Raw genomic sequence first — 15,861 nt, forward strand, 5'->3', positions numbered from 1 at the left:
TTGTGGATGCAAAGGCATAAGAATGATTTAATGGACTTTGGGGACTCGAGGGGAAGGGTGCAATAGAGGTGAAGGATAAAAGACTACATACTGGGTACAGTGTTCATTGCTAGGGTGATGGGTGCACCAAAAGCCCGGCAATCACTACTGAAGAACTTATCCATGTAACCAAAAGCTACGTGTACCCCAAAAACAATTGAAATAAGAAAAAAAAGAAAATTGGTTGAAAGTAGGCCAACCCATGAAAGCCATTGAATACTTGGCTAAGTACACAGACATTCTTTTCGAGGATGGTAGAGAGCTTTAAAAATTTCTGAATGTCAGAAGGACGTGAGTGGTTGATGTCTATCAGGACATCTGCTCCAGCTGCAGTGTATAGCAGATTGCAGGAGACTGACACTGGAGAGCCAAGTTAGAAGGCTGTTTAAATAGACCAAGCAGGAAGTACTAAAAACTGGGGTTGGAGTAGAGGAAAAGGAATTGGAAAAGAGACAACGAGAAAGAGAGATTGTGAAAGTGAAAACAGTACTTGGTTCCTGATGGCATGTAGGGGCCAAAAGAGAAGAAAGGTGAAGATGATTGACATTTTAAGCTTATGTGACAGACATTATTGGCACGACAGATCAGAACAACTATCAGTGATCTGTAACTTGGTAGATTGTGTTTGTGCTGATATCAGTCATCACACAGAAGATTGGTTTGTTTGGATGTCTAAATTGGGGCTTTTCAGTTCATCAGAAAGATGGTTAAAATTCTCAATGATTAGCATTAGAACAAAAGAGAACACAAATACAGTTAAGTACTTTGCCAGACTCATCAAATATGATTTTGATGGGTTAAGAGCTCCTAACGAGGGCACAGTGATCAACTGAGCAAACAGACCGTTTGGCTTGAACAGAAATGTCAACATAGGCATAATCTACTAAGTTGCTAATTAGGGATGGTACTAGCTGATTGATGGACTTTAGCCAAGATATACAGAATGGTGAGAAGCCAGTGTATAGAGCTTCTGGGAATCTGAATGATCAATTATTTTTCTTTCTATAGTGTAATTTACCTGTATTAGAATTTAAATGCAGAATTAAACACTCCTTCCTCAGAATTTCCACAGTACTTAATCTCAATTTTTATTGAAGTATGTATTTTAATGGTTTATTTATCTTGGGCAGAGCTTCTTTTTGTGGGGATATCAAACTGTTAATGGATAGAAAGGGATAGATTCAATATTCCTGGGAGTTGAATCAATGTGAAGAATAGTTGAAGTTGGTTATAGTATGGCAAGTATGATATAGAGAAAATCTTTGGGATGTTCAAAACTGAACTCAGCTACTTACTTCCTCTTATAATTTGGTCTGACTTGAACCCTCTAATTCCTCATTTGTTAAATAGAAATAATAACAGTAGTTTACCTCATACGGTTATTATAAAAATTAAATCTAAAATCCAGTTGACTTGAACTTTAAGAGAGAAAATTTGAAAAAAACTAAATGAAAAAATAATTAAATTATGCATATGCAATGTTAAAAAACAGAATCTGGAAAAAATTTCTTGAAGAGGTTAGCTGTTGTTGCTATTACTGTTGTTTTATTTTATTGTCAAATAGGCCATGAGAGTCAGATAGAGGTGTGCAGATCTTGAGGTAAAAAGTTTCTGCATCCCTCTAGCGCATTTTACAAGCACCATCAGCTAAATGAGTGTTTCAGAGCCTGAACTTGTTTGGCAAGTGGTCAAATAAAGGAGTGATAAAGCGCACGTTCATTTGTTTTTACTTTTAGGGCAGAAGGGGCAGCAACTTGGTTTCTGCAGAATATATCACTTGCTGTCTTTTCTGTGGAAACGAGACTATAGTTGTTCATTCAGATTGAACAACTGACTGTAAAATTATAATACCCCCAGATGGAAGTGTATAAGAAAACTAGGCCATTTCTTTTCTTATAAATATGCATATATATGCCTTAGTTCATTCATGCTTCTCTAACAGCATACCAAGACTGGGTGGCTTATCAGCAATAGATATTTATTTCTCAAAATTCTAGAGGCTGGAATTTTCAAGATCAAGGAGCTGGCAAATTGGATGTCTGATGAGGGCCCACTTCCTGGTTCATAGCCAGCCTTCTCCTCTCTAAGTTCTCACAGGGTGGAAGGGATCAGGAAACTCTTCTGAGTCTCTTTGATGAGGGCACTAATCTCCTTCAAGAGGGTTCCACCCTCATGATCTAATCATTTACCAAAGGCCTTACTGCCTAATAGTTTCTTTTGTTGCCAGAAAGGAATATCTGAGACTGGGAAATTGATTTTAAAAATTGGTTTAATTGACTCACAGTTCTGCAGGTGGTATAAGCATGGCAGTGGCATCTGCTCAGCTTCTGGAGAGGCTTCAGGGAGCTTTCACTCATGGCAGGAGGCAAAGCGGAACCAGGCATGTCACATGGTGAAAGGAGAAGCAAGAGAATGGGGAAGCGCCACACACTTTCAAACAACTGTATCTGGAGACTCATTATTGTAAGAAGAGCACCAAGCCATGAGGAATCCTCCCCCATGATCCAGTCCCATCCCACCAGGCCCCTTCTCCAACACTGGGGTTTACAATTCAACGTAATATTTGGGTGGGGACAAATATTCAAACTATATCACTATCAAATTGGTGATTAGGATTTCAGAATTTGAATTTGTGGGGCACAAAAATATTTGATCTATAGAAATATGTATAAGACATTTATTTAATTTATAAAACAAGATCTGTATTGAATGTATTGTAAAAAATACCTTCTAGGTTCACTGTTCTATTTTAGGAAATTTGAAAATGTTCATTAGTCTCCTAAACCTCTGCACATAGCTTTCCTTGTCTTTATGACCTTGGATTTCTTTTTTATAGGATTTCCTGTCTAGAATATCCTAACTTGTTTTTCCTAAACATGACAATCACTAATCCTTCATGTCCCAGTTTACAGTCCATCTCCTTAGTAATTTCCCTTCTTTCAACCAGGAAAAAAGTCTGAGAAATTCTGTAGCACTTTGGTTCATTGTTATAATATGATTTCAGATGGCCTGAAACTGTTTATGTTTGTATAGAAATTTGATTTATCTTATTAGATTGTAAACTCCATACAAGAAAGCTGAGAAAATAAAATTAAGAGTATGGGCAAAGGTTTGAAGCAGAAGGTCAGAGACAGAGGCTTCCTGTATGTCATGCAGAGGTTTGAGCTTGAGTAGTAACTAGTGCTTGATACCACATGACTTAATCTCACTAACCATGATGTAATGAACCAGAGGTGGCTCCTTGTCCCCAAAGGACTGTGATCCTTAATAAGTGACTTGGTAAGAGCTCTGGCTAACAGGCATGTTGGATATGTCACAGCATCCCAACCTGATCTGATCATACAGACAGAATGAGCAGAGAGTGGTCAGACTAAAGCTAAAAGTCACAGAGAGAGGGCAGTGATATTACAGGCAAGCAGATAACACAGCATAAAATTCAATGTAAAGAAAGTAGTTAGTAGAGTCAGGAGATTATCTGCCCTCTTTACCAACCCGTTTATCTTTAAAGTAAATCTCATGAACTCAAGTTACCTGAAAATATGGTTAATTGCATGTATCTAAAAAAAGCCTAACTATTGAAGCATCATTTTGTAACCTCTTTGGTAGAAATAACTCTCTTTATATGTTGAGTCTAAATGCACTGCCTTGTAGCTTCCATGCACAAGTACTTGTCATGCTTCCTGAAATCACACACAACACGCACTAATCGTGTAGCCAATGACAGGCCTTCTAGGATAAGCAGATTCTTCAACAGTAGGGAGATGTCTTTTACAGGATGAGTATTTGTCAGGGCTTGACGCGATATACTTTCTACCACTGTCCCAGTAAGGAATAGCAGAATATAAATAAAGCGTCTAATATTTTCTTATTAATGAGTTTCCTAAATAGAATATATATACCACTTTGTGGTACTATGGTTGTTTTGGGTGACATATCTAAGATTAGGTTCTGTTTTAATAGTAAAAATATATATCTATTGTTATGTATATTAGAAAAATATAACCAGCATGGCAAATTTGTGGCTTCCTTGAGTCTACTCATTAAGACAAGTGGAAAATACATATTTAAATTTAAAATATGAATTTAACAGTGCTAAGCAAACAGTTCTAGTGGTATGCACATATGGCCAACATAATGGAAGATGTTTGCTAATGATGGTAATTAGTATAACACTGCTTTAAGAAAAAGCGTCAACAGATTAGCATGATATGCCAAAAGCAAACTGGACCAATATTATCACTTTTAGTTTTGCTTTTTAACTTCAGTGTTGATATTTTAAGATATTTGATATAGCTTAGTAGATTAATTGCTTTAAAAACCAACTTAAGTATGAAATAAGAAACTATACTAGCACAAGTAATGCAAGAAATAAACATCACTTCAAGGTCAGTATCCAGAAATTGGAACTCTCTGAATTTATAAGAAAATTTCAAGAAACAGCGTTCCTGTCAAATGGAAGTCAGTAGAAAATCAACAGAGTGATCTTTGTACCCAAGAAAACGTATGGACATGTAACAGCATGCAGAAATATAAAAGTAAAAAAAAATCACTCAAGAGTCAGACAGAATTTTTTTATAATAAAGGTCATTTGGGGTCAAATAGTTGAAGAAATGCAGATGAAAGCAGGAGATGTGGTAACACTAGACTGTGTATCCATTAAGGAATCATGAAAACAAAAGTTTAAAGCAAGAGTTGCTAAACCCAAGTGTTTTCTTGAAAGAGCTCTTAAAAGTAGAGGTAAAAATGTGTGATTTTATCATCATATGATTTTATTACAGGGTGGAATTCAACGTTTTCAATGTGATTTTCATATATTTCATTGAGTTGGGAAGGTTAGCAATTAAATATTGCTAATAACATTCTATCTGGTTTCACAACATCTAATATCTTTTGCTCTGACCCATCAGAAATACTACTGGCATGCTGTCTCCCCAGTGCACTTCTTGGATTGTTTTTGCTCCTCTGCTCAGCACTCTTTCTGGGGCTCCTCTCTGAATTCCTCCAAACATCTGAATTCTTTAGCAGCTATTCAGCATGCTGTGCTGTCTTGTTCTAAATCTAACTTCCAGTCATTATTCTTTGCTCTTGTGTTTGGCTACTTACTTTTATCTTAATAAGCTCTATTGGCCAGGACTCTTCAGAGAAGCAGAACCAATAGAATTGTGTGTGTGCATGTGTGTGTGTGTGTGTGTTCGTGTGTGCATGTGTGCATGTGTATCTCCAGGAAACTTCACTTTTTACACTTAAGGCCTTCAACTGATTGGATAAAGATCACCCACATAAGGAGTATAATCTCCTTTACTTAAACTCAATTGATTATAGATGTTAATCCCATCAACAAAATACTTTCACAGCAATATCAAGGCTAGTATTTGACCAAACTACTTGGTCCTATATCCTAGCCAAGGTAATGCATAAAATTTGACTATCACAATTGCTTTGCTTTTTTTATTTTCTTTATCATCTGGATTTTAAAATTTTTTTCTACCTTACATATCCTTACTCCACATTCCTAAACTTGAATACCCTTCAAGCCCCAGCTTATTTCTCCCTTATTTTAGTAGTCATTACCATTCACTTCATCCTGGAATGTTAGCTAGGACCTGTGAAATTCTGTAGCAGGATGCACTGTTTTCATAGCATGCATTTCATGCTGCCTGGTGTTGAATATATTTGTGTAAGGCTTTTATACTCTATGAGAGCTTTGAGCTTCTCAAGGGCCAAGGCTGTAACACATATGTATTTGAATTGAGTTAATATATAATACATTGCTCTACACAAAGGTGCATACTTTTTTGTTTTCTAAAGTGCAGAGTGCTATTCTAAGCCATATTAAGCTCAAAGAATTATAGAAACATTCTTACATACATTGGGAGTATGAAATAGGAAGAGTGCTTCACAAAATGTGATAGGCAGTCTACCACAGAAAGTAGTGTTTGCCTTAATAGATTCATGTTCATATTAGTGTAATTTAGAAAAATATTGTAATTAACATCAAACCAATACATTCTCAGATATTAATGTTTAGATGGCATTGAAATAGAGATCTGTGTTAGGTTTGAATCAATTATTAAGTATGTATTTGAGGGCAAGTATGACAATGTTCTGAAATAGTCCATGAGGAAACTAGGTTTGTGCCATGTTAATTTAATACAGGTCTAGACTGGAAATGGGAAAAATTGAAATTCTATAGGTCCATCACTCATTGTCTGTGTGATCTTAAGAAAGTTTTACCTCTTGGCATCTGTATCTTTTTTTGTGTGTAGATATTCTGTTGTTGTCTAACTCTAAAAGTATAATTTGTTACTAAGATACCTATAAATACAGTCAGACTACAACACAGATGGTGCACACAGGAAGAAAATTTCTGATTGGTAGACTAACCCAAAATAGGCTGTGTATATATTAAATGAAATATGACCAAACAATCTGCAAATAGCAGACACAGAACATCCTTTAGGTTGGAACTGAGTCAAGTAGATTTATGATCTAATCTTACTTATTCTGAGACATTTTTATTAAATGAATGTCCCTGATCCTTATATCATCCTACTCACATTTATAATGTGCTCATACTCCAAGGTAATCATGATCATTTACAATTATAAATGTCCTGTTATCAATTAATTTGCAGTTCACCAGTAACCATCTGATTATTTCTAACAAAGCTGCACTGGCATGGTAATTATGTTGAGAGTAATTATCATGTAATTGCACATAATTATTTGTACCTTATTAAGTGCTCACATGATTAAAATATTTCTGGTCAAATAAAAATTATCCATGAGAGTATTTTTTTGGGGGTAGGAAATAAGAAACGTTGCTTCCTGCTCTTCCGTTCTTTGAATAAATTAAAGCTGTCTTGCTGACAGTCCCATAATGCCCCTAATAGGATGAATTGGTAAGGATAGGAAACTTTGATTTCATTAATACAATACCTTGTACCTCCAATGAAGTTGAGATAACAAACTTCAACTCCCAGCATGGATGAATGCTTTTTCTGTAGTAGCTATGACAAAAAATATTACCCTATTAAGAGTGTACACTATGAATGTCATTGAGGACAATGTGTTTTTCATGTTCAACATCACCATCAGCAATTTTATACTGAACTTTTATTTTTCTCATAGTATTCTCTCTTCAACACTTCTAATATTTACCTATTTTTACTCTGTGTGTATTTTAATTTCCAAAGACTATGTTTAGTGGGATGAGCTACAGGTATAATTCCAAAAGCACCCACCAAATTTGTTTTTTCAGACATTAGAGAACAGCTATATATACTAGCACTGTCCTTTAGAAATATGTGAGCTACATAACCAAATTTACTTTTTCCAGTCGCCACAAACAACAGCAAGAAATAGGTAAAATTAATATTAGTAATATATTTTATGTAAAACAATCATTAATTCAAAGGTACTCAGTTGTAAAAATGACTAGTGAAATATTTTACATTTTTTGTTCTAAGCCTTATACTAGTGTATTATAGCACATCTCAATTCAGATTAGTAACATTTCAGGGACTCCATAGCCATAGGTAGCTTATGGCTGAAAATTAGATGGCACATGTATGTTGATTATATCTGCATGGTAGATAAAGGAGAGTCCTAATTAATAGTTAGCTCTCTGATTTGATAGATTTTTTTTATGACTTTAAATTTCCTAATCTAGTAAGTAATACATCCAGCCTAAAACATTTCTTTTTAAATTAAAACGTTTTCTAGAATGATAGGGATGGAATTAACATTAAGGGACTGTTTCACTAGGTCATGTCTGATGCTAGATATATTTACATTTATTATCAAATTTATTCTTCACAGGAAAAAAAGAGATATTACTTTACAGGTTAGAAAAGTGAGGTGTAAAGTTTAACCTTATCAAAGTTGTATATTGAATAGTAGAACTGGGATTCAAACTGGGCTGTCTTTGGCCACAAATTTTGTCTCAATGTTTTCAAATAAGAAACACATATTTTGGGTCCACTTGCTCAATGATGGGTCTAGTAAGAGGATTTTAAACGACCCATACTTCCCTAAATACTGTGTAACAAGCTTGATTGCAAGAAAGTACTGATTATTTTGATTTTTAGGATTACTCTTGACCGTTCTTATCCATGTTTGCCAATACAGTTTCTTGAACTGGTCTTTCCTGAAAGCTTGTTCTTTCAAGCAAACTTATCTCAAATACAGCATAAATTGTCTTCCACTGGCATTTTAACTGAAAGTTTGTTGACTGTCATGCACACTTATAGAAAGCCTACCTTTGGGGATAACTGAGTGACTGACAGTGATGCCTTAGCAACCATCTGATTGTAGTTACAGAGGAAATTTACCTTGGATTGAAGAATCACATGCCATTGTGATTGACAGAGTCTGTAAGACAATCAAGGTCAAACCCAGAGTGAATTGAGTACTTGGCTATGAGCATTGACGGATAAGTCATGTGTCAAATATTGCCTAGCCATCTGGTTACTACTCATGATTAGACTGGATTCATTGTGTTTAACTTCTTATTGAGGACAACTAGATGGGAAACTTGTTTGTTTTTAGTTTATCAGTGAAATGTGCTTTATCTGCTGACATAAAATGTTTCTACCTAAAGTGAGCTTGCAAAATCATTAGTTATATGACTCTGACTACAACAGAAAGCTTTATTTGGGAGATTGTCATACCTATGTTGTAAAATACTTTGTAATTATTTAAAAGAGATCGATGTGTTATTCAAAAAATATATTAGATGCTGAAAGTGACATTCATGAATCAGAGCATAATTCCTTACAGAGGAATAAAAAAAAAACAAATGTGATCACCCCCAGGGATTTTAGAAGCCCCCAAACATTTAAAGACGATTAGCCAAACTGTGTACCACATATGTGGGTAGTGAGAGGTGATGAGACATCACTGTTAAGTGATGTGATGTATAAAGGGACAGGTGCCTTATGTGAAATTCTGAAAATTCACATTTAGTAGAACGTGTCAAATACCAAGAAGCCATTTGAGTGGAACTCCACCAGCAAATACTTAGTTTATTTTTGAGGACAAAAATGGAAAACACAGGGAAGTGAAGTCAGTTGTCCAATGTAACATTGTACTTGGAGTGGGGCTCTGAGTCCCCTGACTGCTAATCTAATGCTATTTCCTCCTGTAGCTTTGCTGCCTTTGTAAATGATTACATTTTAAATACAAGGGCTGTTTGGCTTATTAATTAGTTAGCATTAAAAAAGCCAAAGTTGCTTTTCATCACTGATGGATTAGTACCTTTCATTCTGTTTTCAACTACCATATTGTCCTTTTAACTAGACTATTAAAAACATTTTTTCTTGTTGATCACAGGTTGAGTGAACAAAGTGGGACTAATCAAAATAAATTTCCAGTCAGAAAAAATAGCAGTTGTACTAGTGTTGGTGGTGATACTTACATTTGCATATGCAAAGTAGAACACTTTACATAAGCAAATAATATGACCCCATTTTAGGTGGTGATCTATATTTCATTGCTGGTTCCTCTGCAAGAATAAATATTGAATGCTTCTAGGCATTTACAGAAACCACAGTAAATCTATTTCAATAATGATGGATTCCTGAGGAAACAACATAATGGAATCAGCAGGTTCTAGCAATTACATGTTCTACCATGTTAACATGTGCATTCCAACATGTTTTGGACAGTACTTCTGAGGTCTGAATTCTCAGCAAGTACAGTAGGTGGATCCTATTTCAAGATGCAGACAGTGATAGCCATTTGTAGGTGGAAAATTAGTTATCAACTGTGCCTTCATTTTTCTTTATTTGGGTCTCTCTCTCTCTCGGTTCTCTCTCTCTCTCTCTCTCTCTCTCTCTCTCTCTCTCTCTCTCCACACACACACACATACACACACAGTACACACAGACCCCACACACATATACACATATGTATCTCTTCTTGGATATCCAAAAAAAAAAGATTCTCAATAAATTCACAACACTAATTGAATTGAGATGTTATAAAATTATTAATTATTTTTAATAAAGTCTGGAGATCTAACATTAGTTGTAGCTTGTTTATTTCTTCATTACTAAATAAGAAATTCCAAGTTATGTCTTTTCATCTTTTCATTAATAGTCAATATGTAATATCTACCCATCCACATATATTATGAACGATCTGAACTACTCATTATAATTATGGGGTAACCAGTCAAATAAAACTGTTGAATAAACAGCTTATTGTATATGTTATGAATTACCTTACTTAGTGTTTAAAATTATGAGTCAATTAGCCAAAAAGCCATGGGATATATGACTCATTGTAACGTGAATAACATAAAATATGTCTTCCTATAATCCAGTTATTGGTATTAAATAATATGGAAGCTATTTTCCTAGCAAAACTTTACCATAAGTTTTTTTGTCTTGGTTGAGAACTGGTTCTTTTGAGATAAAGCCACCAACTCATCATGTGTTTTTTTTTCTACTGAATGGTTTTGTTCAACTTAAAATGACTGTTCCTAACAGCAGGTGCTCTCTTCTTTGTTTCAAATTATACTGAACTTGCTTTTGGTGTTCACAAATACTGAAAACCAACTATAAAAATGCTAGGTGAAAAAGAACTGTATCCATATGGTAGGAAGATAAAATTTTAGCTCTAACTCACATCTTCTCCAAAGAAGATTGTTCAATAAGTTCAATAACTAACATTATACATTCAGTCTTTTAGGAAATCCTTGGATCTATTTTCAAAATATATCCAGAAATAGAAAGCTGTTATAAAATTTGACTGGATCTCTCATTATGAGTAAAATAAAATCTTTAACACCTATTAACCTTACACATGTATGACAGCCATGATTTTACCTTTCTTTTTTTTTTTAATTAATTTTTACAGCTTTGGAGGTCCTCAGTTGAGATATCCAGTGGGCTCGACTGACAAAGCAAGGCAAAATTTATCACATAGGAAATTTCCCATGTACTTCATGGGAAATTTTTGTCTACAAGGCACCAACTTGGACACAAAGAGCTGCCCTCACTAGACTCTGAACCTGCTGGCACCTTGATCTTGGACTTCCCAGCCTCCAGAAGTGTGAGACATAAATTTCCATATTTATAAATTACCCAGTTTGTGGTATTTGGTTATAACAGTACAAATGGACTAAGATACTGCCCCTTCTCCAAAAATTCAGGTCCTTAAAATCTGTGTGAAGGCTGCAGGATGTGGCTTCTGTTACTTTGCTTTGCCTAAGAAAGGAGAGTGGTCTACAACCACAGGACTGTCCCAGCTCCTCCTGGGCCTGGATTCCTCATTGTGCGACTGTTGTGTTGTCTTCAGTGTCCACACCACTCAAAGACAACTTTGGTTTGACTGGGGCCTGGGCTTTTTTCAGAGGCTGACATTGATTTGGCGTTCTGCAGGGCACCTTGCTGACTTTTTTTTTTCTTTCTTGGGATGTATCCATTGAGACAGATGACTCATCCATTCTCTGAATTTAGTTTTTTGAGGAGGCTGTTTTCTTTGGGGCAGAAATTGGGACGCATTGCTCACCAGGGTCTCTCTCTTCCTCTGACCTTAGCAGGAAAGCTCTTTCTCTCCAGTGTGGAAAGTGCCAACACTGTATCCAAATTCTAGATCCTTTACTGATTGGGAACTGCTATTATAGGATTCCCATTTTTTTCACTTGGCTCTAAATTAGTATCCCAGATCTTTCAGGAGGGCCTGAAACTTAGGGGATTCAAGCTCTTGCTACTCCAGGGTATTTTCCATATGCTCTAAGTAGATCTATAAAACATGGGAAGGTGCCATATCCCCACAGTGTATGCTATGGGGGTGAAGCTGTGAGCCATTAGTAAATTTTCTGGGTCAGTGGGCACTTCAGTGATACAGTCATGAGCCTGGCTCTCAGACTGTGCCTCTGTTTAGAGTTTTAACTAAGAAGAAAGGTTGTCTTCAAGGCATGATTTCCAAAGATCTCAGACTGCCAATAATGGTACAAAGTATTTATTGGTTATTGCAGCCCTTAGACTACTTAAACTGTCATTGAATTTTGGGAGATTCTAAGCTCATTAGTTCTCAGAATGCTTAATTTATTTTATTTTCTGGTTTTGTTTTATGAGGCATGAGGGACTTCATAGCCTTAATCATACCATCTCCTTGGAACCATTGGCCCTTGAAGGCACCTCTAACTTCACCTCATGGTTCTGCTCTCTGAAGCATGCCTCTGCTATGGCTGGAACCCCCTGGGGCCACGATTCCCATTCTTATTCCTAGGTTCACCATCTGCTATTGTTTAACTTATAATTAGCTCTGGGTTGCCCTTTTGGGCCCCATTTCAGTCACATTCTGCCAGGTTCTGTCTTAGTTGTAGTGTGTGAGTGGTGACAATATTTACTACATGCAGAGATGTATTTGCCGTCTGCCCTAACCTGATGAGTCTATGCAGGGCTCTTGCAAATATCAAAGCATCACCACTTTATGCCTCTAACCTTGCTTACCCACAGGAGAGGACTAGATGCCACATTTTTCTTCCATAATTATCTGTTTTCTCTCAGCTCAGATTTTGACTCTGCCTCTGAAACATGGGTTTCTGAATAGGGAAAGGTGGCAAGGTAAAAAGGCCAGGATTGAGATGTTGTCTTTTGACACCATGGTTTTATGGATTCAAGGACCATGAGAAGTGCACCCCACTTCTGCCACTTGTGAAAGCAAATCAAGTGCATTTTAAGATGACAGCAAAAATGAAAAGGGAAGGGAAAATTGGGTTTGCTATACCTAGCAAGTACCTGGATCAAGGAAGGATCAGGAAGACTTTCTGAGCCCCTTGATAGGTTACCTTTTAACCCCTTCCCTAGTTTATTCCCTAGGCAGAATTTTCTGCATCTTCTAAATAGAATTTTCCTGGCCTGCTTCAATACAATCTTCTTGAGATCTTTGTTTCTCTGGCCCTTTGACATGGAAGTCCATGAAAGTCCATATTTGCCTTTCCATTGAGAGTTTCCTAATAATTTATCTTCGGGCTGCATCAGCAAGAGTCTCCTGGATGCTGTAGGCCTGCCTGACCCCCTATCTTGTTCTGTGAGCCCATGTTGAAGGCCATGTCTAAGTTCCTTCCTCATTTCCTTGCTGAAAACAAATTCTTCAGGAAAGAAAGAGACTAGAACATAGGATGAGGTCGGGCTGTCCTGAGGAAGATTGGGAGCTACAGGGATGAAGACTTCCAAAGATCTTTGAGCCTCAATGGATAAATAAAGTCCAGAAACCTTTTAGCTGTTTCTGCTCCAGTGCCATTTTGGGTGTAGAATTTCAGGTTGGGTGAGAAACTGTACCTGTTTCTGGGTTCTAGGGAAGGATACTCTATAGGCCTTAATCTGAGTGGGAGATAGGTTTGAAATCTGGCCTCTCAGGTATCTCTGAGCCAGATAGCAAGGCAGTAATTAGGTCAGAGTTGCAGAAGATGCTGGAGCTGGGCCTTGGGGTAAGACACAGGTTGCAACTGAGGAAGCAGGAATTCTTTAGCCCGCATTAGACTTTGGATGGCAATGGGCTTTACACTGAATAAAACAGAGGGAGACTCTCTTGGGCAACAGCTACTACAGACTAAGGCTATAAGCTACAAAGACTCCCTGTGCCCTACCTGGAGAGTTAACTTCATTTATACTGCAAATCATGCCCAAGTTCTTGAGATTTTGGGAGACACTGTGTAAACTGCAGCTGCTCTCATTCCCCTTCAGTGTTCTAGAGGGACTGAGGATTTTGCCCTGTTCATCGTTAAGTAATTCTATGGAATTCAGAAAATTTGGTCCATAACCTGGCCTGAGAGTTTTTGGAAATGACCTTTCCTTCCTTTTTTTTTTGTTTCCAAAATCTGAGAATCCAGTCTCTTTATGACTCATATCTTCAAATGTTTATTGACATCCAGGCTAAAAAAGAAAAGGTTGCCAGCTTCCACATGCAGGGGGCACCCAGGCAGGGGTCTGTGATGTGTCGAGAGAAAGATGCTCTTGACGTAAAACACAGTATGAGGAGGTAGGGAGGAACAAGTCCTTCACAGATACCTGCCACTAGAAGAAGGCTGACCTGGAAGTTGGGGTCCATGCCTAGTACCTTCAAACAGAAGAGGCTAACCAGCTGAAGAACTCAGCAGATCTTTCTGGGATGGTACTCACTGCAGTAACATGCACAACAGATTGAGTTAAGGTGGTATATAGTAGTGCTGGAACAGAGGGTCAGTGTTGTAGGAAGGCAGAGAAATGAATCAGTTTGATCCATGGAATGGGTTGAAGGTTGAGAGAGCTTGATATCCTGAGAGAGGAGTCAGGCAAGACAATATTCCTCTTGCCACTATGTTGACCCTGAAAACCAAAAAAGAATGAGGGCTGGGGCCCCATTCTGACTTCCCTCTCTCTAAGCAAGATGGGGCTCTTCATTATTTATGAAAAATATGACTTTCCATAGAACTCTTGTCCATTCCTATGTGATTCATTTTTTAAAGTGACTAAAATATTTTCTAATGTTCTTTGTAAAACTCGAATAACAAACTTTCAGTGAGTGATTCTCAGGTGAATATCTTGTCAGTAGCCTTCTGCTGAGGATAGAGGCCAAATTTTAGACCTACAGTTATGAGAGCTAAGCTTTTACTCTATGATCTGAGGACTTTAGACACTCATCATTGCTCCTCAAATCAGCTGTGACACAAAGACTTGGACCAGTGTCTCCTCATACAGAAAGGTGATGATGAACAAGTGCTGTGAGACTCTGCTCTCCTGCAGGTACCCTGTGCTTTCCTAATGGTCCATTTCAAGGTCACTGAATCACAGTGTTTGAGATTCTACTCCAGAATCCTCTGTGAGTTTATGTGTGAGCGTTGGCAAGAAACCTTCTGCCCTGCTCTAACCTTTGCCCTGCTCAGTCTGTTTCACTAGACGGATAATGGTCAAATAGTTCCTGAGACATTTCATCTCATTGATTTAGTGAAATTCAAAGAAGAACAGAAATGACAAGAGTCAATCTAAGCAGTTGAGTGGATCTAAGTTTCCCACATCTGATGTGTGTGTGTGTGTGTGTGTGTGTGTGTGTGTCTTCATGTTTTTTTTTTTCTGAAAAAAATGATAAAAGAATTTTTCTAGAGGAAGCACAAAAACAGAAGGAGGTGTCTTATTTTACACAGGGAAAATAAAATAGATAAAATACTTCACAAAGTTGAGCTGGAGCTCAGCCATAGGCATAAAGGGTCTTTTGGAGCTAGAGAGATTTCTCCATTTTTATGCAGCACATTACTTCCTTTAGAACTGGGTACTGAGGGCTGGGCGCGGTGGCTCACGCCTGTAATCCCAGCACTTTGGGAGGCCGAGGTGGGTGGATCACGAGGTCAAGAGATCGAGACCATCCTGGTCAACATGGTGAAACCGTGTCTGTACTAAAAATACAAAAAATTAGCTGGGCATGGTGGCACGTGCTTGTAATCCCAGCTACTCAGGAGGCTAAGGCAGGAGAATTGCCTGAACCCAGGAGGCGGAGGTTGCGGTGAGCCGAGATCGCGCCATTGCACTCCAGCCTGGGTAACAAGAGCAAAACTCCGTCTCAAAAAAAAAGAACTGGGTACTGAACATGAATACTCCAGTATACAGTTCTAGGCCAGCATCTCAGAGTTATGAGACAGTCTTCAGGGGTGGCGAGTGGGAGGGCAATAAAGATGAACCTACAGGAACCCCATTCCCCATTCATTCTAGCAGATCTCACCATCCATCCTGAGCCCATTACATCTCTATAGATTTTTTTGTGCTTGCTGTTTTCTAAATTCAACCTTGCAGCATAGTGTATATATTGATGTACAGCTTAGGGTCAGGACTTATGC

The 15,861-nt window shown here is 37.5% G+C and overlaps 1 protein-coding gene across 4 annotated transcripts in view; it reads left to right on the forward strand.

Annotated features, from left to right (window-relative positions):
• Positions 1 to 15,861, forward strand: part of LOC105728198 (contactin-4) — a 973,166-nt gene that overhangs the window by 72,819 nt on the left and 884,486 nt on the right. The window contains exon 1 of one of the 4 annotated variants that reach the window (XM_064361940.1): positions 11,032 to 11,096. The exons of the other annotated variants lie outside the window; for them this stretch is intronic. The gene's annotated coding sequence lies outside the window, so the exon portion shown is untranslated. Of the gene's footprint in view, positions 1 to 11,031; positions 11,097 to 15,861 lie in introns of those variants that run through there. 4 annotated transcript variants of the gene reach the window in all.

The sequence above is a fragment of the Aotus nancymaae genome, unplaced genomic scaffold, assembly GCF_030222135.1.
Source record: "Aotus nancymaae isolate 86718 unplaced genomic scaffold, 86718_ANA_hifiasm-v0.15.2.pri h1tg000046l, whole genome shotgun sequence".
In the NCBI taxonomy this organism is placed as follows: domain Eukaryota; kingdom Metazoa; phylum Chordata; class Mammalia; order Primates; family Aotidae; genus Aotus; species Aotus nancymaae.